General features: G+C 48.4%; 1 protein-coding gene across 2 annotated transcripts in view; it reads right to left on the bottom strand.

The window, feature by feature from the left end:
• MYO1C (myosin IC) overlaps positions 1-27567 on the bottom strand; it is a 662069-nt gene that overhangs the window by 612628 nt on the left and 21874 nt on the right. The window contains exon 1 of one of the 2 annotated variants that reach the window (XM_069615428.1): positions 1639-1696. The exons of the other annotated variant lie outside the window; for it this stretch is intronic. The gene's annotated coding sequence lies outside the window, so the exon portion shown is untranslated. Of the gene's footprint in view, positions 1-1638; positions 1697-27567 lie in introns of those variants that run through there. 2 annotated transcript variants of the gene reach the window in all.

The following is a 27567-nucleotide window of genomic DNA, read 5'->3' as shown; positions in this document are numbered from 1 at the left end:
AGGCAGCACACACTGCTTGCTTCTTTTCACCAGACTCTGGTCAACAACCCCAGATATACTGCACCAAAGCAAGAGCCTCGGCGCCACGTGGGCATACAAGTGGCAGACAGTTCCCTTCATAAATACCAACGGAACATGAAGGCACTACACAGCCCGGAGACCCGACTGCGGCAACCTCTTTAGGTTCTGCCGACTTTCTATATATATACCTGGGCCTTCGAAAACACTGCACGCCCCCCGCCCCAAATGCGACAACCAGGACCAATGCTCTCTGCGCTCGTGGCGCCACTTTCTCTTTAAAGGGAAAACAATGACACAAGAAGAACACGGTCAAAAATAGCAGTCTCCAGTTCCCACGAATATCCTGGAGTAGACACTAGCATTGTCAATCCACATATACACACACTAAAGAGAACTACAATAAACCAGCAAATATGCTGCAATTGCATGTATCGTCTTCGTGAATGTGTACACTACTTTAAAAGTGGGCAACATCAAACACAAGGGCAGATATTCTGAGGGTTAACTAGACAAGTGCACAAGAAAATTCACACCTGCGGGAGAATGTGAATGTGCCAACGATGAAACGGTATTAAAACATGATTGTTTACACATATAATTCAGCCATGCCATGCGGGGATGAGCAGCCGACAACACTCGCCCTTCCCTGTGGCCAATAGGGCGGCGCCTTCTTCCCAGAGAGCGCCTCGCTCTCAAGGAAGGCAGTGGTGGGCGCTGCCCCCGCCGAAGCCACAGCAACACCTTGAACCCGCTTTTAAACGCACCTCGAAGCGCCCGCTTCTTCCTTCTGCAGCGCTTTGGGCACGTCTCAGATCGGAAGAGACTCGCTACAGTGCCTAGAAGCTGCTTAACTTACAACGTGTGCTACAGGCAACATGTATTGCGTGGACCAGCAAACCACAAAGAGGAGCTACATCTCAAAGTAAAAAAAAAAAAAGCGCTCCATTCTAACACGAGAGATGGTTTTAAAAAGTCGAAAATCACATTTTCAGCCGCCCACGTGGGGTGAAAGGATGTTCATCATAATACGACTCCAAACGCCCCCCAATACAGCGACGAGTACACAGACACAGCTGTGGGGAGTGTAATGTAGCGCACTATGTGCGAGTCACTGAGTGATCACTGGGGCCCATCTATGGGAAATATAAATGGACGCAGAGGGGGGTGGCCAAGGGGTTATTCGCTCTTCTATTGGGGTGTTCTCTGGGGAGATATTTGCAGATGGCCAAGGACTTTACTGGGGAGGGGGCATCAGTGGTGGAAGCCGGGGGGCGGGTGCTGCCTTTGGCTGGGAGGTGTATTCAATGGGGGGAGGTAGGTTACACCCAGGGGTGGGGAGCTTCTCTGAAGGGGGGGGGGGCTATGTAGTCGAGGCTGGGTATGTTACTTGCAGGGCAACTCTACTAACCACTTTTCTCAGATGGACTATTCGCTATGATAGTCTCTCTGGTTTGGGGGGGGGGCTTTGGATTTCAGCGGCTGTTCTAAGCTGGGTCACTGTTAGCTGGGGGTTGGGGGATCCCCAACACTCTACATGTGGCTAATCTTCCAGGACCCTCAACACATGCTACCCCTCGACCCCGCACAGCCCACGCCCCTTCTATCCCTTGCACTGACCTGCCCTCTTCTTTCTTTCCACTCCTTTCACTGCCGCCGGCACCCGGTGCCCCGCCCTCTGCAGTGCGCATGTGCGGGGAGGCCAGGCTCACACCGGAACTCAGCCACTCTGACAGGAGGGCAGGTCTCCCATGGAGCTCGCGCGGCTCCCAGCCTGGCAAAGTTACAGCGACTGCTGACCCCGCTGGTGCCGACCACCGAAATATCTTCAAATGGAAGTTTTATTCCGAAGGGTCAGAGCAAAAAACTGCCCTGTTTTAACCATAACAAGAAATAGCCACTATACCATTTGGAAATTGGAGTAATTTGCTTCCTATTGTTTGAAGTTGGGAGTGACATATTTTTTTAAAGAGAAAAATAATTACCAAACTAAAAGGGGCATTTTATCAATCAAGTGCAAATACATTTAAACTGTAAAACAAATCGGTTGTAGTCAATTTTAACAGTCAATTTAAACTAGCAATTCGTGCAACTGGAAAGACGCTCTCTGTTGTGGGCTGAACCTGTGGTCACACAGCATGCCAGCCTTATCAGTGCTAGGAGGGGCGTGGGGGGGGGGGGGCATCAGGGGATTCAATTGGCAGGAAACAGCCCCTGTTGGCACCCGGACTTCTTTGATGTGGCAATGGGCACACAGCTGGATAGTGGCCCATAGTTCTCAACCATTTGTGTTGCAAAGGCAGGTGAAAACACCCGATTGTGTTTTTGGAGGGTGAGAGCCCATTGAAAGAAATGTATTTATTTCAATTTATAAAGCGCACAACGGCACTGGGGCATTGTGGCGCTGTTACAGTATATTCACTTTGTTACAACTAAAAACAAATTCTTAAGAGCAATATTACGAATGGGCGTGCAGGAGGCTTGGCGGGTGAGTCAGCTGTTTACAAGGCGGGTGACACCCACCAAAAGCGTGTGAGTTGAGAGCTATGGTGGCCTGGGGACACCCAGGCTACACACACAGGTCTGTGATCACACAGATTAGTGGGGGCTGCAGCACTGTGATCACACCATCAACCTGCAGACCAAATGAGACACAGAGCCAGAAGTGCCATTCATGGAGTCTGCCGCCTTACGCCCGGACATGCCGGCAAGGGCTCCTTTTATTGGGAGCCAGTCATGGCACAGTCGTGACTCACACTCTTAAATGGGACATCACCACAATTTCTTACCTTATGATCAGCCCAGGCAGTAATGACATTAGAGCAACATCCTTGGAGCAGAGTTGGAATGCACAGGGTCAGGTTCTTAAGTGTCAATTTTCAGCAGCTGCACCAGCCCACGCAGGGGGTGCTAGAGGTGCAGCTCACATAGTGGGCCGCCCCTCTGGCCACCCCCTCCGTGGACTCGCCGCCTCCTCGAGGTGGGCACAGTGCAGGTGCCCTCAGGGGTCTGGCCGGAAATGGTCAGCCCTCCTAGGGGCATAAATAGCATGGGCGGAGAGAGCTAGGTCTCTTTTCCAGCCCAGGCAAGGAAGATCCATTAGATCTCGCTAAGGTCAGTGTTTCACCAGGATGGCAAGGACAACTAGGGGTTTCTGAGGGATAGGTTCGGAGCTCTGAGAAAGAAGGTGGGCTCATGATACCTAAGGGAGCAGGGTGACAGGTTCCTATTTGGTGGGGGCATTGGGGTTGCAGGGCCCCTCCCCAAAGCGTGGCAGAGTTATAGGGGCGGTCCCAGTGAAGGAGACATGCTGCTGCCTGGTCTGTGAGCTCCAACCACTGACTGCTTCAGTCAGGACGGGGGACACGGGCACTGATACCACTAGGGACGGTTCAGACTCCTCAACAACCGATGCAGTGGCCTTGGGTTTGCTCCATTGTCCAAATGGGAGGGACTGAACTGGCAGTCGGATACCAGGGCAGGCCGTTCTCGCAACAACGGAATTGGTGTGAGAGGGCTCACAGGTTTTGGACATGGGACTTTGTAAGACGGTATTCTCGGAGCCACCCGGGAAAGGAATATGTGTTGGGCCAGGCATGCATAAAACCTGAGCGGGGCTGGGGCCGCCCGATAGGATGACTCTACTACTGCGACCAATATGTTGCAATAAAATGTATTTTATGTTTCCAACTTTCAGAAAGTCTCTGACTCTTATCATTGGGGGGGAGCAAAGAATGGGAATGTATACATGTTATTGGTAGTATGCAAACGGGGGCCATGTTAGGGGTTAGCCCCTCTACGTTGGCAACATTTATATCACCTTTTTTGTTTGGGAGAAGACATGGCTGATACACCATTTATCTGTAGGGCTAGAAGTGGGTCCTCCAAACGAGGCTCTCATAGGAGCCCCGTGCAATGGAGGGGTGCAATAGATCTCAGGTCAGAGAGTTCTCAAATGGCAACATGTCGGGATTGTTTACACACGCGTCCTAGTTGGAATCTTTGCATTTTGTTACTTGCAACTTTGCTTCACTCATTATAAATGCAGGACTACAAGTCTCAGAATGCACTCAAGGCATGGGCCATTTTGAGAGCTACTTATATCACTGGGACTGAGAAGCAGTGAAGGGGGGCAATAAATTCCTTAGAGTCCTTCACAATCTCTTCCTAGAGATATTTTCAAACCAAAACAGGATCCTGCCAAACTCTTCTGAAATGGAAGTCCTCTTTCTCCCAGCTTTCAACGCCATCCCTACGATCCCCTTTCCCATCTCCTTTTCTCATGAACTTCTTGCAGGCTCACCAAGTCTCGCAGCGTTGGGGTCCTTTTACATAGAGACCATCGACTGCAACAATTCATCCCCATCACTGCCTTTACTGCTCATATTAACATAATCAACATTTGGACATGTTGCCAATTTCTTACTCACCACTCTATTAAAACTCTAAACTTCACTCTCATGCTCAGCAATCTTGACCACTGTTCATACCTACTCTTGGCCTTCCTTTCTACTCCTTTCCTATAGACAAAGACCTCAACTTTGCTACCCATACTCTCTACAAATCTACCTAGTTCCTCCCCCACTTTTACCTACTGACACCAATCTGGCTGGCTCTCCATGCACAACCACTCCCTCTTCAAGTTCATTCTCTTCGTGTACAAAGCTATCAAAGGTCTTCCTCCTCATTACATGGCTGACTGTACCTCTGTCTACTCACTATCTCGCTCCATCTGCTCCTTCTCTGCATTCAACCTCCCGGTTCCATGCATCCCTGTGCCTCCTCTCGCTTCTGCTCTTTCTCCTTATTCACCCTCTGCTCTATTGGAATCCGCTACCCCTCACAATCAAAGCCAACCCAACAGCGGATCTCTTTAAAACCTGGCTTAAACTTCGCCTACCAGCCAAAGCAGGATTTCACCCGACCCTCTTCCCCATCTTCCCTACCTGACCCCGCCATTACCTCCAGTGCCAGGTCATAATGTAATTTTGTTTATTTGTACTATACTTCTCCTTAGTTTGCAGCACTTGTCCCCCTAGGGTAATGTTATCTTTGTAAGTAGACTGATTCTTGTTGTTGTCCCTGGTCTATGTCCCACTTTATTCACACCCTCATAAACTGACTCATCCATCGTTCTCGTCTTTGTACAGGAACCATTCCGGGGAATGCCTCTGCCATCTGTTAATGTGTTATTGTAAGTCATTTCTCATCGAAGTTGACATCCAATTCTTTATATAGATACCATTACAAATACAAACAAATACAAATAGCACCACTCTGGGTAAGGGCCCAGCATGCTAGGGGTAAGGGTCCAATCAGCTCACAGCTCGATGCCGTAAGTGGATTGGCCATTGTGAAGCTAACGCCCCTCACTTCCAACGCGGCCACGGATACACAGGGTATGGCTCTGCCACCTTTGGTTTTTTAGTAGGTTATTTATTTCTTACTGAATCATGATTGTTTCACTTGCACATTTTGCTTTCCTTTAAGCCTTCGGGTCATTACCCTGGCTGCAGCGTGTGACTGGGCGCCTCATACACCCATGCTTCATTTTTTATTTACTTTCTTTAATGGGTTCTTGTTTTAATGAATTATTTTAATTATATAGTGCCTTTGATTCTTACTTTCCTTGTACAGCTTGTTGCTGGCTGAGGGTGCCAGGCCTCTTGGCAACCGAGGCTCGGCTCAGTCATTGCTGTGATTACTTTTTCTTTCCGACATGCATTCACTGCCTGATAGCAGTCTGTCTTTCTCTTCTATTGGTGCCGTGAGCAGACTGGCTGCTGTTATACCATGTGCTGTTATGTACGCTCGGTCCACAGACAGCCCAGCAGTGGCGTTCTCAGGGTGCTGAACTCGCGCCAAATTTAAGCATGCCTGGGTCCATCAGTCCGGGTTACGTATGATCAAGACGGGCTTGGCTTTTCATCTAGTCTTAAATACACCCATGAAGCCGTGTTAAAGCTAGCCCCTATAGATACGGTGTTGCCTAAAAACATTGTCTTGTCCTCGCCGGTTAGTGAAAGCCATGTCGCTGTCGGTATGTCTACTTTTAATGCCTTTTTATTGAACACACGTTCTCTTGTACATGCAACATCTATTTATGAATTTTTACAGGAGCATTCTCCTGATGTGCTGTGTCTCACGAGACTTGGTTAACTGAGAACTCGATGCCTAGCTTTTCATTGGCACTCCCGGATGGTTATAAAATACTCTGCCTTGATCGGATAGCTTCTCACCCTGGTGGTGGGTTAGCTATTGTTTTTAAATCTGTTTCCTCAATTCCAATCCCTGACAATCTAAAAATGGAAGGTTTGCTGGTACGCTTTGCCATGTCGGCTTCCTACTGCATCCACGTTTTCATTATTTACCGGCCTCCCGGCTCACACTCAGATTTCATGAACTCTTTTTTTCGAGTTGAAAGCTTCTCTTCAGGTTAATCTTTCTAATTAAATAGTATTGGGAGATTTCCATATTAGATGCAATATCCCTCAAACCCCAATATTGGCTCAGTTTTTCGAATCATTAGCCCACCTTGGCCTCCTTCAATTGGTTCTGGAACCAACCCACTTGATGGGTGTTATTATAGACCTCCTCTTTTCTGCAGAAACCCTCATTTCCGTAGGATCGGCTCAGCAAGGTTTGTGGTCTGGCCACTGTGTCATCCCATTTGGAGTGCTATGTGCTGCTTTACCACTCAAAATTAGCCCAGCTGCAGTCATGAAACGTATCTGGCGTGCAGTAGATCGCACTCATATGGTGCCACCGATTAACAATAGATGTCAGACATCTTCTTTGGCAGACCTGTCTTTCCTATCACAGACATTGCAGGACATAGCTGACTGTGTTGCCCACTGAAGCTTACCCACTTTGGGAAACGCCCCTTTACTTTACTTTTCTTTATTGCATTTATATAGCGCACCATGAACCCAGAGGTGCGAGGGCGCACAACAGTACATACAACAAAAAACATAAAAATTACAACTATCCACATATGAATGATATGTCAAATGGCACCCCTAGAGAAAAAGGCGTATACCCTCAGCTCCTTGGTTGTCAGAGGAATTAAAATTAGCCCATTAGAAGGTAAGACAAGCTGAGCGAAAGGGGCACTTGTCCTATGGCTCTATAGAGAGACTGGTTTATCGACCCCGTATTTGTGATTACCACACAGCCATTAGGGCTGCTGAACACGTTTTCTTTAAACTCAAAGTGGAGTCGGCCCTGAATCAATCTAAGGAATTGTTCTCTATTGTGAAGACATTTTCTTCCACTGCACGTTTTATACCTAGCGTGGTGTCGACTGAGGTTCTCCGTAATTCCCTTTCTGAGTTCTTCATTTCAAAAATGGAAAACATTTGTACACTTATTCATATGAATTGACAGTTTTTGATCAATACATCCCAATTGGAATCATTACTCAAGCGCCAAATTTGTAGTCCCACTTCCCTGTATTCTCTATTAAGGATGTATCTAGTGTAGTGGCCCAAATTAAATCTGCTTCCCCCGCTGACCCTGTTCCCCTTGTAGTACTTAAAGATATCATGCCCACGATTATCCTGTGGGTTACTAAAGCGGCAAATCTTTCTTGCCAGTCAGGCATTCTTCCCAAAGAACTGAAATGAGCTACCGTGATTCTCCTATTGAAAAAAATGTCACTGGATGCTTCTGATTTGGCTATCGTCCTATTTCCCATCTTGCGTTCTCCATGAAACTTCTGGAATCCTTAGTTTTGCCGCTTCTTTCTCTCTTTCTCAAGACTTGCACTTTTCCTTGACCCCTTTCAATCAGGATTCCATCCAGGCCAGGGAACAGAGAGTGTCCTTGTATCTGTACTTGATGATCTAACCATGCTGGTGGATAGTGGAGGAGTGGGAGCATTCATTTTGTTAGATCTGTCAGCGGCTCTTGACACCATCAACCACTCCATCCTTCTATCCCGCATGGCTGTACAGGGCTCTCTGGACCAGTCCTGACCTGGTTTTCAACCTTCTTGGCTGATAGGAGTCAATCACTTTCTTCTTTCTTTCTTCCTCTCATTCACTTTCCTGTGGTGTCCCTCAGGGCTCCGCCTTGTCCCCGATGTTGTTTAACATCTATGTTCAGCCATTGGGAGGTCTTGTCCATTCCCACGGCTTGTGATGTTATTTGTACGCTGACGACACCCAGATCCTGGTCCGTTTAGATCTTGACCAGGCTGGGGTGTCATCCAATTTGTACGGGTGCCTTGCGGCCTGAGGAGCTGGATGAACTGCAACTGGCTGAAACTCAGTGGGGACAAGACAGAGATTCTGGTGGTGGGTGCGCCTGCGGACCTTACTCTTTGGACTTCTTCGTTTTGGTCCCCAGTCCTGGGTGATTGTCCTATTCCAGTGACGGTGGTCAAGAATTTGGGTATCCTATTCTCTGCCTCACTTTCAATGGTTCCCTAAGTGAGTGCAGTTTGTAAAACTGGTCATTTTCTTCTTAGAGTTTTCCGTAAGGTACTACCCTTCCTTTCAGTTCACCTACGTCCTCTGGTGGTTGCTTCTATACTCACCAGTCGTATTGACTACTGTAATGCCCTCTGCTTGACTCAACCTAGGTTGCACCTTTAACAAAATATGGGTGCATGTGTTACCATACAACTCTCACATCAGCCTGGTGCTCCATGCCCTACACTGGCTTCCGGTGGCCAAAAGGATCAAGTTTAAATCCTTATGTTTGGCCCATCGTGCGCAGGGTCGGACTGGGACAAGAAATAGGCCCGGTCACCCAAAAAAAAGTGGCCCACCCCTCGCCTCAAAAAAGTGGCCCACCCTTCCGCCTTGCGACCCTTGACCTCTGATGACATCACCAGAAGTGATGTCATTTGACCCCCACTCCAAAGTGACATCCCGGGAAGCAATGAAACACAAACTTTCACCCCTTGACAAAACAGGAAGTGGCATCAAGTAGCATTGTTCTTAAGTACACTAAATTACTGTGAATCCAAGCAGACGTCCAAGGCCAAATGAAAATATGTTATTGTATAGCACTTACGCTTAAGCTCTTTTTTTATAGAAAAAATATGCATACAATATCACCCAACCTGTGTTGGTACTCATTTATCGACCTAAGAAGGATGAAAGGCTTTTTGAAAGAAAAACAAATTATTGGAAAAAAAAATATTTTTTTTCAAATTTCTTTTTCCAAACCGGCCCAGGCATGGTCAGAAACCAGCCCCCACTTCCCAGGGACGATCATCCGACCCTGATCGTGCGTATTACTGCCAGGGAGCAGACTACCTGCAGGACACATTTCCTCATTACATTCCTGAGCGGACTCTGCGTTCTGGTAGCATGCTTGGTGGTCACTCCCAAATTTCGGCTGTCCAGGATAGGTGGCCATGCCTTCTCCGTTTCTGCAGGCGAATTGTGTCTCCCTGCTGCCCTCAGATGCATTGAAGACCATTTTCAATTTGGACGTTCCCTTAAAAGCCTACTTTTCTAGACGTCAGGTTGCCCAGCCTGCTGTGTCTATCCTCGCGCCAAGATGCCCTTGGTTGAACGTGTGCGGTATACGTTTTCTTTAACATAACATAACACGCTCATTAGAATTCTTGACAATCTGAGAACCAAAAGACACCTAGTAACTGAACCTGCATTCTGTCTTTAGGCGCTCCTGCATGTAACCAGTGTTTTGTTTTTCTCGGGTTCAGGGAGCTTTCTATTTCCATGAGGAGAGCCCCAGAGAGAAAGGGGAGGATTACCGTCCTAGGATCCAGCAGAGCAAGGGCATGGCAGTGAGACGTGGCGTGGACGGCGAGGCTCAGGGGCTGGAAGAATGGTGATGCCCCAGGAAGACCTGAGGGGTAGTGTCTCTGCCTTCAAGACGGCTGCTGCTTTTAAAAGTCTTGCGCTCGCCATGAATGCCTTATCAGCAGCCACCTTTTGGCCACAGACTTGTAAAGATTCACTCTGATTGGCGGTGACTGCAGCAGGGGCTCTCACAGACTGCAAAGACTATGAACAGTCACATATTGGACTCAAAGAGTGAACTGCGATGACGCCGCACTACAAAATCTGAAGAACTTCAAAACAAGTTTATCAAGGTATTGATTTGCAAAGGGCCTTGTAGTTAATCATATGAAAGACATACACATGTGCTAGGTGCAGCGTTCAATTATAGTCCTAAAGTTGCATGGGGGAGCCCGATCTGTTGCTTAACCCCTTAAGTGCCATGGGCGAGATATCTCATCCTTGGGATTACCTCCCTGTTCTCAAAGACGAGATACCTCGTCCTTGGCACTTAAGGGGTTAATGAAACAGAAAACGTTGGAAGGCATTGAATGGTGAAATACCAAAATCACCAAAAAAGGCCTTGGCACTGGGGGGAGGGGACAATACAAGGCGAGGATACATATTCAAGTACTGACAAGCTTTCTAGTGCCATATGGGCCTCTTTTTACTACAATGACTGTACATCCCCCATATTCTGCAGAACTTTATAAGGGATGTGAGGAAGTCCCCTACTCCGTTCTGGGGACCACCAGTGGTGTGCTGGGTGCCTCCCCAAGCTAGCAGATTATGGGACCGGAGTCAGACTGGAAGGATCCCCTGGTCACCCACACTTAGAGCATGTCTTAGGGCAGGGGACCAAAAGTATATGATTTCCAGAACTATTGGAACCGATTAGAGTGCGCCTGGGATCCTCCTCTGATAGGGGGAGGTTTTGTATATTAGGGCAGGGTACAGTCACATGGTGCCAATGAGGAACAGGGTCTGTGATGAATCCGGTGGCTTGGGGATGGCAGCCGCTACCTGATCCTGCCCCTGGGGGCAACTATAGGAGGGAGGATCACGTGGGGGGAAACAACCTCCGAGGTGGTGTCCTGGAGCCATTTATTTATTTATTTGTACATTTGTAGAGCGCACAACAGGCCATAGACATCTAGGCACTCTCCATTGGATGAGACATGGTATCCACCTTCTTCTTCTGAGGATAAACCTTCCCTCCAGAATTCCCTAATGGCATATTGTCATACGTCCCCTCTTGCAGCTACTGCAAATGTTGAAAACCTTTTGTCAAGACCCATACACCAAATCTCAAAATATAACCTGCCTTGCAAAATTACTTGAAACACCTTCCCAGATTCCACATACCAATCCTCCATGACGGACTTGCAATTTAAAACCACCAATAAATTCACCCGGGGTTTTTATGCAACTCATCAAGAATGGACTACCATTCCCACAACCGCCAAAATACTGAGACGAGAAAGAGGAGTGGAGTAATGAATAGCAAAGGAAGTCACAGGCACAAGCAGTGCTCTAGTCGTTGGGAGCGCACACCTGTGCCTGGGACATTTAATCCACAGGAGCAGGAAGCTAAAGAACACTGATGGCGGGAGACAGCTGGCCCTCTCTACACGAACCGGGAAGATGACAGCCTGAAAGAAGCTTGGCTGAGCCAACCGGCTCGAGAACAGAGGGAAGGAAAGCTGCTCAAAGCAGAAGACACGCTGCAGGAATGCCAGAAGTCATCGGAGGACGCCTGGGCGTTGGCAGGTGTCGGGAAGCAGTGTTTCACTTACCTGAGTCCCGTAACAAGCAGACGAGCCCAGCTGAAGCCGCGAGGAGCTGGAATGCCGAGGGTAAATGGTCACGAGAGAGAAAGCACCAAAAGACAGTCACCGGCTGGCCGCGTTAGGAACAAGGAACACCTTCAAGAACCAGTGAGTCCATCCAAGCACAGAGGGGACACTGGGGCGTATTGGCGGCCACCTCAAATTAAAATAATTGGGACTAACAGAATCAAGCGAAGAAGAGAAGAAAAATAATTTCGTAAAACCCGAGAGAGAAAGGGTGAAAAAACATTTTATAAAAAGGGAAAGTGATCCAGAAAGGAGTGACTTTCAAATTTGCCAGTGCAGGCAGGATATGTATATGAAAAACCTAGACAAGACAATATATATGAAGCAAAATATACTGGCCAATAAAGCAAACGAAAATGAAAAGGGCAAAAGTGAGTCAAGGCTACCTCTCCCTTGTAGCGCTAGGCTTTGACATGAGTTATGCATCTATCCATGGCTCATAAAATCTTCATGCACTGAGCACTGTGAAAGGTTTGAATTGATTTTGATTATTCACACACAAATGTCAATAATTGGTTTTTGTCATGCTTCAGTGTACAGTCTATCATACCTCTGTATACTAGATATTGTGGTCGAACTTCTGAATTTTATTTACAGATGTACTTGTCTTGTTCCTTTGTATATGTTATCACTATGTTTATCTCTTTAGAATAAAATTGATTGTATCTAAGTTTTGTGCCCTAATGGTGTAATCTAATTATGTTGCACTAGAATTTAGAATCATGTCAACCTCCGCCTAGCGCTACAAGGGAGAGGTAGCCTTGGCTCACTTTTGCCCTTTTCAATATTCTCACACCCTCACGAGTCAGGCCCCCCATCACCAAAAAAGAGGGTATCACAGCCTTTTTCTTTTTTGACAATAAAGCAAACGTACAGGACTATCAAGTCTGCAAAAATTAGCAAGAGCTCACCAGTGAAAAGCCCTGGCAGGAGAGCCTATCAGGCAGTTACAAGTGTGTGTGTTTACAAGAAGCCCTAGCAGGAGAGTATACCAGGCAGTTGTAAGTGTGTGATTATAGAAAAGCCCTGGCAGGAGAGTCACCAGGCAGTTGCAAGTGTTTGAAATACAGAAAATTCCTGGCAGGAGAGTACACCAGGCAGTCACAAGAGTGTGAAGGAACGCCTGGTACAGGAGTATACCAGGCAAGGACAAGCTGAGTAGGATACAGAAGTTAAAACGATCCTGAGAAAGACACACCAGGACCAGCCCAAATGGACTGTGTGAATCCACAGAATAAGGAGTTTGGCGAGTCTGTTTTTAACCAATCCCTACATCAGCTACCTAAAGAGATACACCTGAGTTCCCTTTCACCAAGAAGAGAGTGGAAGGCAGGGCCAGGGTCCCAGAGGTGGGGAAGGGGACTAGCCAATCTCATGTCCCACATCATGCCTGAAGGCCACCCCAGGGGGCTTAGCCCAAAAGCAAATCCCCATCCAACCTGACACACCCGAGTTTCCTTTCTTCAGAGAGAGCATGGTAGGAGGAGCTAAAGCCGTATAAAAAAAACAGGGGCCATTCGGAGGTTGGAAGCAGTTGAAGTAGGAGGAGCTGGATACCAGAAGACAGGAGCTGTTTTTGGAGAAGGCTGGGGCGGGGCAGGGGGGGAGGTCACAGCAGCAGGTCCTATAGTGCGAGTAGAGCCACGGATGCTGGAAAAGTGGTTTAAAAGGCTGGGCCACAGTGGGGCATTAGAGCTGGAGGAGAAAGAGAGGAAACAAAACTGAGGAGCCAAGAGAACTGCAGCTGCTGGTAAGGAGTGAGGAGGTGGTGACCAAAGAAAGTCCAGCTGACATGAGAGAAAGATGTGCCCAAAAGGGGAAAGAAGGTGATAGATCTGGAAAGTGGCCACAGTTATGCCCAAAGGGGTGAAGAAGATGACAGTGGGAGAAATCTGGAGAGTGTGGAAAGATGAGCCTGAAGGGGTGAAGGTGATCAGGAGCAGGGGGACAGAGGGGCTCGAAAGGGAGAACAAGGTGATTAGAAGGGTGAGGGCAGACCTGCCCAGAGGGGGCGGGGTGAACATGGTGATTAGGAGAGTGGTGATCGGGGTTTCAGATGTGGTGAAGACAGTGATAAGGAGAGTGTTGCTAGAGTGGCCAGAAGGGGCAACAAGGTGATCAGGAGAGTGCCAGAGGGTCGGAACAAGGTTATCTGGCGAGTTTTGACAGAGGGTCCCTAGGGGGGCAACAAGGTGATCAGAAGAGTGCCAGAGGGTCGGAACAAGGTTATCTAAAGAGTAGTGACAGAGGGTCCCTAGGGGGGCAACAAGGTGATCAGGAGAGTGCCAGAGGGTCGGAACAAGGTTATCTGGCGAGTAATGACAGATGGTCCCTAGGGGGGGCTACAAGGTGATCAGGAGAGTGCCAGAGGGTCGGAACAAGGTGATCAGGAGAGTTGTGACAGACTTGCCCAAACGAGGTGAAGCAGGTGACAAGGAGATTGGTGAAAGGAGATCGGAGAACAAGGTGATAACAAAAACAGGGAGGAGGAGTATCCGGACCAGTGGTGGATATGGGAGGAGAGAGCATTGTACGAGAAACGGCGAGTTGGTGTAAGATCTAATCGCAGAGATAGAAGCATTGAATATGGGAGTATAAACTGGGAAAGCTGAGCTGATAAAAGACCCTAGTGTGTGGGCGAGGAAGTAGGAGCCTGTGGGGAAAGGGGGCAGAAGTATCCCCTTGTTTTGCCTAGGCAGAGTGGCTGTCCAACCTCCCCTCCTGCCAATCTGGTCTGGTCAACACTCTGGGAAGGGCCCAATACCATAATTCCTTAGTAATTGCAACGAGGGGTCTCCCTGCAGGGGGGCTGCCTCTGGCAGATGAACAGAGGAATTTCCAGTGACAGTTAAAACAGCAGACCCCCCAAAGCAAGGCCAAAAGGAGGAAGAGAAGGACAGGGGAGGCATCCCCATGAGACCTGAGTTTTTAGAACACCAAGGTCTCAGAGAGGAAGGCAAGCCCTGGGCATTGGAAAACCAAAGAGGCTTTGTTTGTGGTAAGACCTTCTTGTGTGCACTGTATTCAGTTCCTGGGAGGGGCACCACTCTACCACCCAAGCCCCGAGAGACTCTGTGAACGTTGAGTTCATTAGAACTTTAGTTAGAGGCCAACGTGACATCCTACCACTTTTCAGTTGCACTGCATGATGTCCCTTTTTTTTAAATTATTTGCCCAGTCACTGTCGCAGTTTACGAATAAATCAAGTTAAAGTTCTTGAGTATACCTGTTCTATTGATCTCTGTCACATATGTGATAAAACATTTGTGTATTCCTCATGCTGAGCTGGTGTTTAGTGGCAAGTGTGACAAATCGATGCATTCAGTCACTTCCCCCTAGGGGGGAGCTCCTTCCTCTGAGGCTAGGTAGTTGAGCACACTACACAACATTCCCTAGTGGTGGCAGGCTGAGAGATGCCTCAAATCTCACTACCATGCTCAGGAGCTCTGCTCGGTGGCCTGCTGGAACTTTTTCCCATCGAGGGCAGGGCCTGTCGAGTCAGAGCAAGGCATATGTGTCAGGCGTTCATCAGGCATTGGTCCCCGCTCATTTCACCTAGAGGTCTAACCTGCTATCTCCCGGAAACCCGAAACTCTTCCCACACAGTCCAACATTTAATTCCTCATTCCTTCAACGGCCACAACTCACAGGGTTTTGACACAGCACCAGGCTTTCGGGATCAGAGTGATGCTGCGACCCGGCAGGAGGTTCATCACGATGAAACGATGAGTCGAAAAGATGAAAGGTGGAGAGTGGATTCCTCATAAAATGTGCAGTACCTTGGACTAAAAATGGGGAGGTGAGTGGTACGGTGACTGTAGAATGGTGACGAGCAGGGGGTTGGCAGTGACTGACAGGGATTTGGCTGGGCGACAGGATGGACTTTCCAATAACACTACCATCATCTCAAGTTTGTATTCTCTCTGGTCCTGGCTAGATAAGGGTCTCAGTGAGAGTTCCTTAATGGCACCACAGCTAAATTCATAATACATTTGGGTGCAGAATAACTCGGATGTACAGGCATTAAAATAGGCATAGCTGCTAAAATGGCTCAGCGGGTTAAGCGTTTGTTGCTGTGATCTGTGTTTGACCTGCAGGTTCAAATCCCGGCACGGTCGACTCAGCCTTTCATCCTTCCGAGGTCGATAAAGTGAGTACCAATTTTGATTGGGTAATACTAATAATAATTGTAAATATGTGCTACATAAAGCGCGTTGGATCAAAGTGCTATATAAATATAACATTATTATTATCAACATTGTCATATTCTCTGGCACAGGGATTTTGATGGATATATTTTTTGGGGTGCATGAGCTTTGGTGGATGTTGTTTTTAACGAGCAGTGGTTGTGTCTGATGTGCACCTAACTGTATTTTCTGCAGCAGTGGAATATGCAGTGGGTTCAGTAGAGCTGGGTGGTTTGTAAAGTGGTGATTTGCTTCAGGAGAACTTCACCCAAGCGGCCTTTAATAGCTATGCCACCTTTAAGCCAAACAATGTGTTTTGCATTCCAAGAGGACTGGCCTTCACTGTTCTGCCTTTCCTGTTGTGGTTCTTATTGGGGGAAAAATATGCCGCTGGCTACCGGCCTTATTTTTTCTTATAGTGAGTGATATGTGTATGTACCTGTGTGTCTTTGGCATATATCACATTATGCTGTTATAGTGGGTGCCAGGGCTGCACATTACAGCGTGTGCTGCCTTATAGTGGGGGTGTGTGTGTGCGCTCTTCTACATTACATAGCATGCTGTCTTAAGTGTGTGGGCGCGTGCATGTTACATTGGGTGCTGTTATAGTGAAGGTCATGTGTGTATATTGCAGCTCGTGATCTCATGTGTCTCTAGTACCTGTGTTTGTGTACAGTATATGATGTGCTGTCGTATAGTGAGGGCCATATATGCACACGACCTGGTGTGCATTAACCAGCGTGCTGTCTTTTTTTGGCGAGTGCAATGCGTGTCCACACCACATGGTCTAATGTTTCGTGGTAATACGGATATTGTTTTTCGTTCTTTAAAGTGCATAGAGGTAATACCAATTGGCAGCCATCTGTGCGAGAACCAGAAGGAAGTTTTCAAGATCCCGCAAACTCCCTCTCACCTATTGCCCCTATAGAACATTTCTAGAAGCGGACATTTTCCCCGGTGTCCCAATTACCCCCTTAACGTGCCCCGGGAGGTTTCCGCCAGGGCGAGGAGGGTCCATTCCTCGAGCTGTCTCAGCTTCCTGCTGGCGCTGCGCGCGTGGAGCTCTGTGTACATTCCTGGCCTGCGTCCAGGATCTGCCCCCTGCCCAGAAATGCGCAGCATTCTTCTCACCGCTATCCGAAGGGCGTGGAGGGAGGATGGGTGTCCCGGGGAGCCCCGTCCCACCCACGGGCGGGGGGCGGGGGTTAGCCAGGCCCGACATTCACAGGGTTGCTCTAATGAACACCGAGGAGGTCATGTCAGGAGAGACTGAGGAATGAGGTGCGGCAGGGACCGGTGGGCAGCCGAGGAGCAGGAAAAGGGGGGTTGGGATTGCCTGGGGGGTGGTAGGAGGGGGGCTCCTTCCAAGCACCCTGGTGGCATACAGACGTCCAACGCTCACCACCACCAACTAGCCGGGCCAGCAAGGCTCGGACTAGCATATAAGGCAATAGAGCGAAGCCCTCAGTGCAGGCCCACCGTGCTAGTGTGGGCTCATTTCTGGGGCAACATGGGCCAGTTTGATGAGTTACTTAACTTCCCTGTGCAGCTTGTAGTTTTCTCGTGTGACTGAAAAGATATCAGTTAAAAAGCACAATATGCAACCCATTTTACAAAACTTTTTTTTTTTTAAAAGCTTACCCCTTGGGTACTGTACTGCTCAGTCAGTCACAATAGGCATGACTTGTGAATTGCGACCGTGGGGTTCACTTTTTCATTGGTGCTAAAGTTAAGTGTATTTATGATATGCTATAATGATGTGTTATTTATATAGCCCCTTTATCCAAAACGCTTTACAGAGCACATATTTACATTCTATATCACCCAACCGAAATTGGTACTCCTTTATCGACCTCGGAAGGATGATAGGCTGAGTTGGCCTTGCCGGGATTCGAACCTGCCACCAGCAGATCACAGCAGCGAGCGCTCAACCCGCTGAGCTATCTTACCAGTTTACCAGCATCTGATAAGCGCCTGTACACAAGTGTTTCACAATCCGATCCTGGTGTGCTTGGACGGGCACAAAGACTGCCACCACTCCCAAGGCTGTTTTAAAGCGCTGAGGATAAAGAAAAGAGACGTCGAGAGCATACTAATAGCAAGCCAAGTCTCTAGCGCTGACCCCCCCCCCTCCCCCTCCCCCGCTCCCCGCACCCCGCACCCCGCACTGGTTTATTGCAATTAGGAAACGGTATGCGCTGCTACTCCTCTTGCTACTCTGGCTAGGAGTGCTGTAAGCAGAGGCTGTGCACGTAGGGTGGCCAACTTCTTGATATGTTTTTGCGGGACACTTGCCCACATGGCGGTGATGAAGTCACAGCGTCATTCAAGTTTGGCCCGCCCCATTTGTAATTTATTACACTTGACAGCCAGCCACTTGATCACCTCCCATTAATGGCCCGCTTTTATGTAGAGAGATGAGCGACTATAATGCCCTTTATTGTGTAATCCTTCTCACATGGTAACGTAGCATATTTTAGGACGTACATACATTTCCCGGCGAATCGGAATAACAGTGGCTGGCAAGTGGCAGCTAGTCTGCCAGACGTGGATGGATGGACAGCAATTAGCTGCAGCCTGTGCGCCCTGCAGTGTCCGGCCCCAGGCCACAGCATGCCTAATTGTGCTCGAACAGAGCAAGTACGGACAAACTGCGTCGCGCAGAGCCACTCTGCAAACTGCGGGACAGTCCCCAAATACGGGACAATCCCGCGCAATACGGGACAGTGGGCCACCCTATGTGCACGTAGGTGGAAGAGTGAGTGTGTGATTTGAGTGTGTCCTAAGCAGTGGTGGAAATGGGAAAAAATTGGTGGGGGATCCCACAAGGGCCGAGGTGGGGGTGGTGTTTGGGGGGAGGGGTGGTGCCCGAGGAGGCAGGGTTTAGGGCGGCAGAGCTGGCAGTTCAAATGTCCAAAAGAATAGTTTAAAGCGGCGCTATTTCTTTCATGCTGCTTCTTTTCCAAACTATATATCAATTTCACTTTAAACCACTTCCATGGCACTGGTGATGAGTTACTTCACTATGCAGATAATAGTTTTGAGCAGTGTTGCTGAGTGAATATTCTTTAAAATGCACAATTTGCATCCCATTTTATTTTTTTAAAAAACTCCCCCTTGGGTACTATTCAAACAGGGTGATTTCTATTTGCCATACGCAACTTTTCTTTTACTTTAACCACACCCGGTACAGCTCCTGCAGCTCCTCTCTGAAAGCAGTTGGGTGGCTGCATCCTGTGTGATAGTTTCAATGTTAAGTGCGCCAGGGGACCACTTTGGTGGTGATAGTGCGCAGTACAAATATCCATTAACATTAATAGGGGTATTTATTTATTCATGCAATGTTTGTCGGATACCTGTATATTTATTTATGCAATGTTTGTCGTATACAGGTATCCGACAAACATTGCATAAATAAATAATCTGTCCATGTATCCGACACACATTGCATAAATAAACCGAGTCGTGGCTGAGGACCGGGTCGTGGCTGAGGACTGTAACTTCCTCTGGTGACCTCTTGCACGGGGTCACCAGAGGAAGTTACAGTTTGCTCGCTGGCGCTTTCTTTTCTCCCCCCCACCCCACCACTTTTTTTTCCACCACAGCTGACTCTGGCTGGATCCCGAGATCCAGCTACACATCTGGTGCCAGATCTCGGATCTGGCGAGAGCCGGCCCAATCGCCAGCACTGGTTCTATGTGGGTTATGTTTAGGGTGACCAGATTTTCAAGATGAAAAACCAGGGTGCCCCGTCACAGCCCATCCCCAACCCTGCATCCCTGATTCAAATTGCCCTGCAGTCCACCCACCCCATTCCCCCACCATCCCACAGTATTTCCAGCACTGCACCTCCTCCTATACATTGTGTTCTTTTGACTGAGGATACAGCTTATTAATAATAAAAAGAGCTTTTGCTTTGATACATGCTCCAAGCCCTGCTGTTCATTCATTTACCAATGGTGAGTTGATTGAGATGGACTTTGTGCGGTGGGAAATGCATCGCACTTCGGTAGACTGTTGGGGACAGGAAACGTATCACACCCAGATGGATTGTTTAAGGGTGAGGAGTGTGTCGCACTGCGATGGATTGCGGTGGATGGGAGATGCGTCAGACGCGGATGGGCTGTTGGAGATGAGAAGGGTATTGCACTTGGATAGAGTGTCGAGGGATGGAAGTGTGTCTCAAGTGGATGAACGGATAGGGGGGGCCGATGTATCGCATTTAGATGGACTCCTGTGGGTGAGAAATGCATGGCACTAACAGGTATTGGTAGAGGGCAGAAACCGTGCTGCATTAGGATTGAATGCTTGGGACAGGCATGCTGTAGCACCTGGATGAATTGCTGGGGGAGGTAAATGCATCGCACTGGAATTAACGGTTGGGGGTGGGAAATGTGCTGCATTTAGATGGAATGTTGGCTGTAGGAAAAGTATTGCCACTAACTATCCGTACCAAACACAAATCTTTCTCCATACGCAGCCCGAAACTCTGAACGAAACACAACCATACCTTTACCGCACAGCAAACGACACGCACTTCACAACACCCGACATGAAAACAAAACCATGCACAATCACACCTCAACATCACACGACGGATACCAACTGAAAACACACCAACGCCAGTGACCGGTTTCCCTGAACTGACGCTGACTTGCTCTTCCCTCGCTCAACCCCACTAACAGACCTCGCCACCCTCCTTCTATTGCAGATCCGCCAGAACGTCAAGAGACCACGCAAGTGGCAACAGTGTGCGGTACAAGACCCAATAACATTAACATTCATTGGTCTCTGTGGCACAATCAGTTAATGTGTGTGCATGGTACCTATAAGGTTGGGGTTCGAGCCCAGCTGGCCATGGCAAAATTGTGTGTCTATGTTTATGTATATAATATAATTGGTTCTTTATGATGCGCTTAAAACCTGAGGTTTCTAAGCGTGGACCTGGGGATCGAACCGGTTGCTCCGCGTCGCAGGCCCGTTGCCCCTGAGCTATCCTCCCGAGACAATCATTGTTGGTGACCCTCCCTTTCCCCAAAACCTTGACAGTGTTTTTAAATTTCAAAAACTGTCCGATGGGGGGCCCAAAAGTGGGACGCCTGGTCACCCTAGTTATGTGAGCTGTTGTCAATGAGGGCCAGAAATGTGCTCCGCTCCGATTGTCATAGTGAGTTCCTGACACTGCGTCTGAGATGTGTCAGTGCAGCTTGATATGGCATTAGGGGGGTAAGAGTCTATGCTGTTGGAGGATAACGCTGAAGGTCTTGCTGGGAGTAAGGCATGAGTTTTGAAAGTGTCCTATCAGTCAATAGCAGGTGTGCGTGCACGGTGGCCTAAGATGTGCTCCCAGCATGTCACTTTGTGCAATAGAGACAGGAGGTTGTGTCTAGCTATGGTATTAGGATGTGCAGGGAATGGTGAGGCCTACTGGTTGTTGAGTTGGTTTCCTGTCGTCGCAGTTGTTGAAACATTGCCTATGGGAAGGGAGTGTTATGGCCAATTGTCTGATGATACATGTAAGTGGAAGGAATCATTGATGGGCCAATGACGTTCCCAAAAGCAGGCACGAGACTGCCAATTTGAAGGGCTTGAAGTCCTGGATGAAGTCATGGAATAATAATACATTCTTAATTATTTAGCACTTTTATCCAAAACGCTTTAGATAGAAAAAATATATACAATTATTAATACCCAATCGAAATTGGTACGCATCTTATTGACCTCAGAAGGACGAACGGCTGAGATGACCATGCCTGGATTCAAAACCTGGGACCTGCAGATCGCAGGAATGAGTGCTTAACCCACTGAGCTATCTTACCAGGAAGTTGTGAATCTGAAAAGGAAGAGAATTCCAGAGCTAGTGGGTTTAGCTGAAAAGTAAGCATGGCAGAGGCGTGATTTCCAGCATTTGCAACATTTCACGCAGCAGTAAGCTTTGGAGGGCAACTGCACAGTTTGGGCAGTAATAACTTCGGGCATGTTATCCCAGCGGTTGAGAAGGAATCTGGCTGCAGGGCTATGGATACTCTGAGGTTGGCAGGGCCTGCATTCTGGCGGGGCCTAGGCAAATGCTGTTTGTATAGTCAAGGTGGGAGAAGAGAGGTTCCACATTGGCTGCAACTCTATGAGAGGAGCACAAGAATGGGAAACTGCATGTCAACATATTCAGGAGGTGAAAGGAAACTCTGACCACAGAGAACATCCAAGGTGCTAGAGAGACTCTGGGGGCTTTGAGAATGCCCTGGATCTTATCTGTGTGGGTTACCAGCCCCCTCCCAGGCTGGCCTATAAGGAGCAGCGTAGTGCGGGACCGCTTGTTGACACATGTCAGAACCTCTGCCTTGCATGCATTTATTTTCAGATGGTTCATGGCCATCCACTGGTCAATTTCAAGCGGGAATCTGTGGAGAATGTCGGCATCTGCCTGCAGCAATCCAGTGCATCAGCCCATGGCTTTACTGCCCAAACTGCACTGTTACTCTCCAAAGCGAGCCTCTTCATACAGTCTCATCTCCGGATTCACAACCTCCAGGACCACACCAATGTTTTCTGCAATTTAATCTAAAGGGGTTTACACTACCCTTAAATTCGGAATGATTATCAAATATTCTCTAATGGCTCCTGATATGTAACAAGACTGAATTCTGCCATATTGTAAATTAAGTGTTGACTTGTGGATTGGGATTCTCAAATACCCTGGATTTACCAGGCCAAGGGGCTTATCTCGAGGAGCTTCAGAGTTCTGGCCATGGCTGAGGGAGATTCCGTGTGCTTAGAAGCTGCACCAGGCATCATAGCAGACATTGTCTCCCTTGGTGGAAGGTGGGCCCATGGGGGCCCCTCCTTGACCTAGGACTTCTATGGCGCCAATTGCAGTAAAGCGAGGGCTTATCATAATATATTTCTAATATAGCGCGACACACCCATAGGTCTCAGAGTGCTGACATAACAGAAGATATTATTATCCCACAGAGTGGTACTCAATTTTTTCGCCCTTGGAAAGATGAAAGGCTGAGTTGACCCTGCCGGGATTCTAACCTGCCACAGCGGGCTGCGCACAGATATCAGGGGCAAGTGCTTAGCATACTGTGCTATCTGACCGGCACCCAAGGGTCAGAGGGGAAAATCGTGTCAGCATATGAACTCTTCAGCCTTGCGGGGTAAACGGCGGAAGACACATCAGCTAGGAGGTGTAAGTTATCTGGTGTGGCACCACTCGCTGGTAACACTTTGGACCTGGAAGCGGTGCTTGCAATTGGATTCTAATGGACAGTTGGCTTACGTTTCCAGCAAGGGTTGAGGGTCTGCAGCTGAGCGCATGGAATGTTTAAGGGCTAGGATTGGTCAGGTTTTATCACTCCTCACATGCCAGAAATTGACTGTGAGGCAAGCCTAAAGTCATATCTACTATGACAGCCATTTTGGATTATCTCTGTCTACCCCACTAGACTGCCAGAGCTGACAGTGCTTGCCTGCTGCTTGCATGGATCTGCTTACAGGACAGGGTCAGAGCTGACCCACGCTTCATATCCCCCACACTGTTGGATAACAGGACTGCCTAGGAACCTACGTGCAAGCTGTAGAAGCCACAATGAAATTCCCTGCCTGGTTCTGCGCGCACAGGTGGGAGATTCACCTTGAGGATCGGATATCTCCTCAAGCCTATGGATGATGGGCCTGGTTCTGGAAGGTGGAGGATCCCCAGGACACTCTCCGACTGTCTGGGACACTTGATAGGGGACAGTCACACTGGAGCTACTAAAGCCTCTCCCCTCAGTATGCCAGATATTTGGAAGCCCCTTCCACAGACCAGCTGCATTGCTACCCATGACTGACCCCTAGCTCAGTCGGCAAGCATCTAAAAAGTTGCTGGGCCCCCACAGGGTCGCATGTCCGCTCGTGACACTCGCTCAGCCACATGTACTAACCAACACGTGCATAAAGACTCTAAAGTGGTACCAGGTTGTGAACCCACCAGCAGCTACCGGAGATCTGCCCACAAATTCGGCAGGCTTGTAAGCATTGGGAGAGTTCACAGAACCTCTGAAGAATTCAAAACCACCCGAGGGGCAACACCGACTCCTTGGCGACTCAGTTTCTTATGCTCAGCACTCAAACAGCCTGCATACATCGCCTCCCTGCCCAACCAGGTAGATAGAATCCAAAATGGCTGTCATAGTAGATATAACTTTGGACAAGCCCCACATCCATAGTCGGACCCTCAAGGAGAGATAAAAACTGACCAATCCTAGCCCTTAAACATTCCAAGCGCACAGCTGCAGACCCTCAAACTTAGTCCCCACCTATGTGGAGGGAAACCAGGAACAATGTACAAATCCTGAAAAAGTGAAGAATACTTAAAACGAAGAGGTAAAAATAAAATTTACTGAAAATAAGTAATCCTACTATCTTTGGTACAGAAGAGAGTAGTAGAAGTCAGCCTACTCTCCCAACACAGGAGCGAATAGTCAAAGGTATCTCGCTCTGTCAGCCCAGAAGAGAAGAGTGGACCATATCCTAGTCTCCCCAGTCTACTAGGCAGATGGGAACATCATCCTACTATCTTTGGTAAGGAAGACAGTAGTAGAAGTCACCCTGCTCTCTCTGATCCAGAAGAGAGAATTGGAAGTCAGCCTACTCCCCCAACACAGGAGAGAATAGTCAAAGGTATCTTACTCTCAGCCCAGAAGCTATCCTAGACTCTGCAGTCCACTATGGCGATGGGCATGTTATCCTACTATCTTTGGTACAAAAGGGAGTATTAGAAGTTAACCTGCCCTCCCTACTTCAAAACCTACTTCAAAAGAGAGGAATGGAAGTCATTCTATTCCCCACAACCCAGAAGAGAGTAGCAGACCTCATGCGACTTGCCTTGGCTCTGAGGCAAGTACTAAAAGCCACCCTACTCTGACCAATCTTAAAGAGAATAGGGGGACCCATCCTACTCTCCGTGGTACGGGAGGGAGCATTCGCAGCCATCTTACTCCAAGCAGTCTGGAAAAGAGGGGTAGGCATGGTGTTTCTCTGAAACAAGTGCCCTATTAGAAGATCCTCCATCACAGGGGGGTGGTAGTGCCCCAACGGAAGAAATAACTGAACAAATATGTGGTTGAGGAAAATCTGGACAGTCCTTCAATCAGGTTCTTTGCGGTCTAGCGCCTGATCCAGTGGCCCTCCCCCCTCGGCCAAGTGGGTGGCAATCCTAGTCAGTTGCTATAGAGTAGGGATACTATTCGATATATATGTGTGGACCTGTTGGGGAATCCGATCACTCACTGACGCACAACAATGTCCCTTACCTAACCGCATACACCAGGGAAGCCAGCAGCTGTTGCTGTGGCACACCACAACAAACTCCCTCCCTCACCTCCCAGACCCTCGCACCTGAGAGACCACAATAAATGTGAGCACGCTATCCTCTGTGGCACTGGACAAAGATCGCTCCAGCCGAACAGTCTCAAAGCCTTCGGTACGTATATCTCACACCACCTCTGTGGAAAACAGGCCGCAGGCATGTTTAGGCATCCATGCACCATACAATGCTGCTATGGCTATGCCCTTCGGGTCTAGCATCGCGCATAGCCGTCCAGACTGAGACACTTGACATACCTCAACACCTCTGCCACTAGCATAACGCGACCACCATCCGAAAGGAACTCACTGTTAAGTTGGATTTATGAATTCTGACCTGGTGGGCAGAGGTTCAGAAGGCCGGCCTAGTTTCTTGGAACAGGGTAACCTTCTGGACAAGCCAGACCAATCAAGGTAGCATTGGCAGCGGTGAAGATGAAGTCTCAGGAGGGGTGAGGGTGACTGAAAAACCTCAATGAGCACACAGAGTAAAGGACACCACAAATCACTCCAAGACAGGTGTATATATATTAAAAATACAAATACATGTATTCAAGGCCTTTGAGTTTCAACACGGTAGTTATTAACAGTAACATTTTTAAACCAACACAATCCTACTAAAATACATATATATATAAAACCAAGTGGCCTAAAGGGTTAATGCACAAAATGGGTCCACAAGTCAGAAAGGGAAGGAAGCAGGTAGTGCTAAGAGTCATTAAGCAATTCTGCAGTAATCACAAAACTGGTGGATGCGCTAGGGGCCACCGGTAAGGGTTGCAAGTACTCACCGACCCCTGGTGCAGTCCGTACCAAACTTCAACAGTTGAGTCAACTTCGGTTGCAGGTTCAAATGCAGCAATTGTGCGGGTCTGCGGCTTTCAGTGGCAAAGTACCACAATGATTCCCAAACGGGTCAGCAGCAATGTCTCCGCTCCTGGTGGATGGATCAGGCAAGTTTCACTGTAGCAGGCTTCAGGACACAGATGGGGCACAGCAGCAAGGCACCTGCTAAGTTTGTCACCACGGCTGGGCGACAGGTTAACCGCGTGCACTCGGGTTCAGTCGCTCTCTCTTTACTTCAGACCTGGGAATGCCAAGTGTACAAAATTCGGAGTGAGAGTGCCGTGAACACAGAGCTAGTAGTGTACCAAGTTTCAAGGGTTTCCTCGAAACGGCGGCGGTATCGGAGCAAAGGTCCTGCGCAAGCTGGTCAGCCCACTGTTTGGCCCAGGGACACTTCCGAGAAGGCTTACTTGCAGGGATTGATCAAGGTGCCGAGCGTAGTTAGACCCACTATTCCTATGGGTCGAAGTGTCTTCGCAGACCTTCTAGTTCAATCGGATGCAGAGGGGTCCAGCGGGACGACAGAGGGCTCAGGGTGACAAACTTTCCAGCGGGTCACCAGCGGTTCCCCGACTCAGCTTCTTAGTTTCAGGATACTTGGATCTTATCCTTCATTCAGTGAGAAATCCAGAGATCGACCTGGTGCGGGTGTTTGGAGCCTTCTCTTATCCAGAATCTCCTTTGCGCCAAAACGTAGAGGACCCAATGGGAGATATGCTCATATACAGGCACACCATACGTGGACCAATCATGGACCACAGTGGTCCCAGGCATTCACAGCACACAAGACACTCTGGCACCCAGGATGTGTATTGGAACCAGACAGTCCAACCACATCCTGGAAACACACACACAACTCATGCAAAAGCCAGCGAAAGCTTGGTGTTTCGCAGGAGAATGCATGCCCAAATAAGGACTGACCCTGGTCGGCTCGACTTGGGGAAGATGAAGGGGCAAGATGGCCAAAGGACAGGACAAAGAACCTCGTGGCATGGCCATTTTGGAGCCAGGCCGCCTATTCGTACCAAACATGGAAAACACAGTTTACCTGGCAGGAAAAGGTTACAATTACATGATAAGATAAGCTGCCACCAGCCCTGTCCAAGGCACATCTGCACTTCTCCTAAAAAATTCCTTTGAGGTTGTCTAGAGCCTTTAGAAATGACAGGGAGATCCACGTGCACTCTACTGTACGGTACATTGTGCACTTGCAACATGATGCAGAAAAGTTGCAACATTGTAAAGGACTAAGGGAAACAAAGTCTCCCAGTGCTGACTGTCTTTAAGGGCATGACAGTTTTCCCATAACAAAGTGAGCGAAAAGCCCAGAGGAGTGCAGCAGAAGGCTGTGCTCCTCTGGCAAAGTCAGACTATGGTGTAATACAGCAGCAAAACGTTGGGGGGTACACAACTGGAGGGAAAACTTCACATAAATGGGAATCTTTCATAACACTCGCTATAGCCAGCCATACATCAACTCTCTGAACAATAGTCCTCTATCCCAAACCACCAACAGCACCCACCCACATGCCTGAACCTTTGGGTTGCTTA

Source organism: Ambystoma mexicanum, chromosome 9, assembly GCF_040938575.1.
Source record: "Ambystoma mexicanum isolate Mex_15411 chromosome 9, UKY_AmexF1_1, whole genome shotgun sequence".
In the NCBI taxonomy this organism is placed as follows: domain Eukaryota; kingdom Metazoa; phylum Chordata; class Amphibia; order Caudata; family Ambystomatidae; genus Ambystoma; species Ambystoma mexicanum.
The sequence above is the reverse complement of the archived record's forward strand: the minus strand, read 5'-3'. Positions and strand labels throughout refer to the sequence as shown.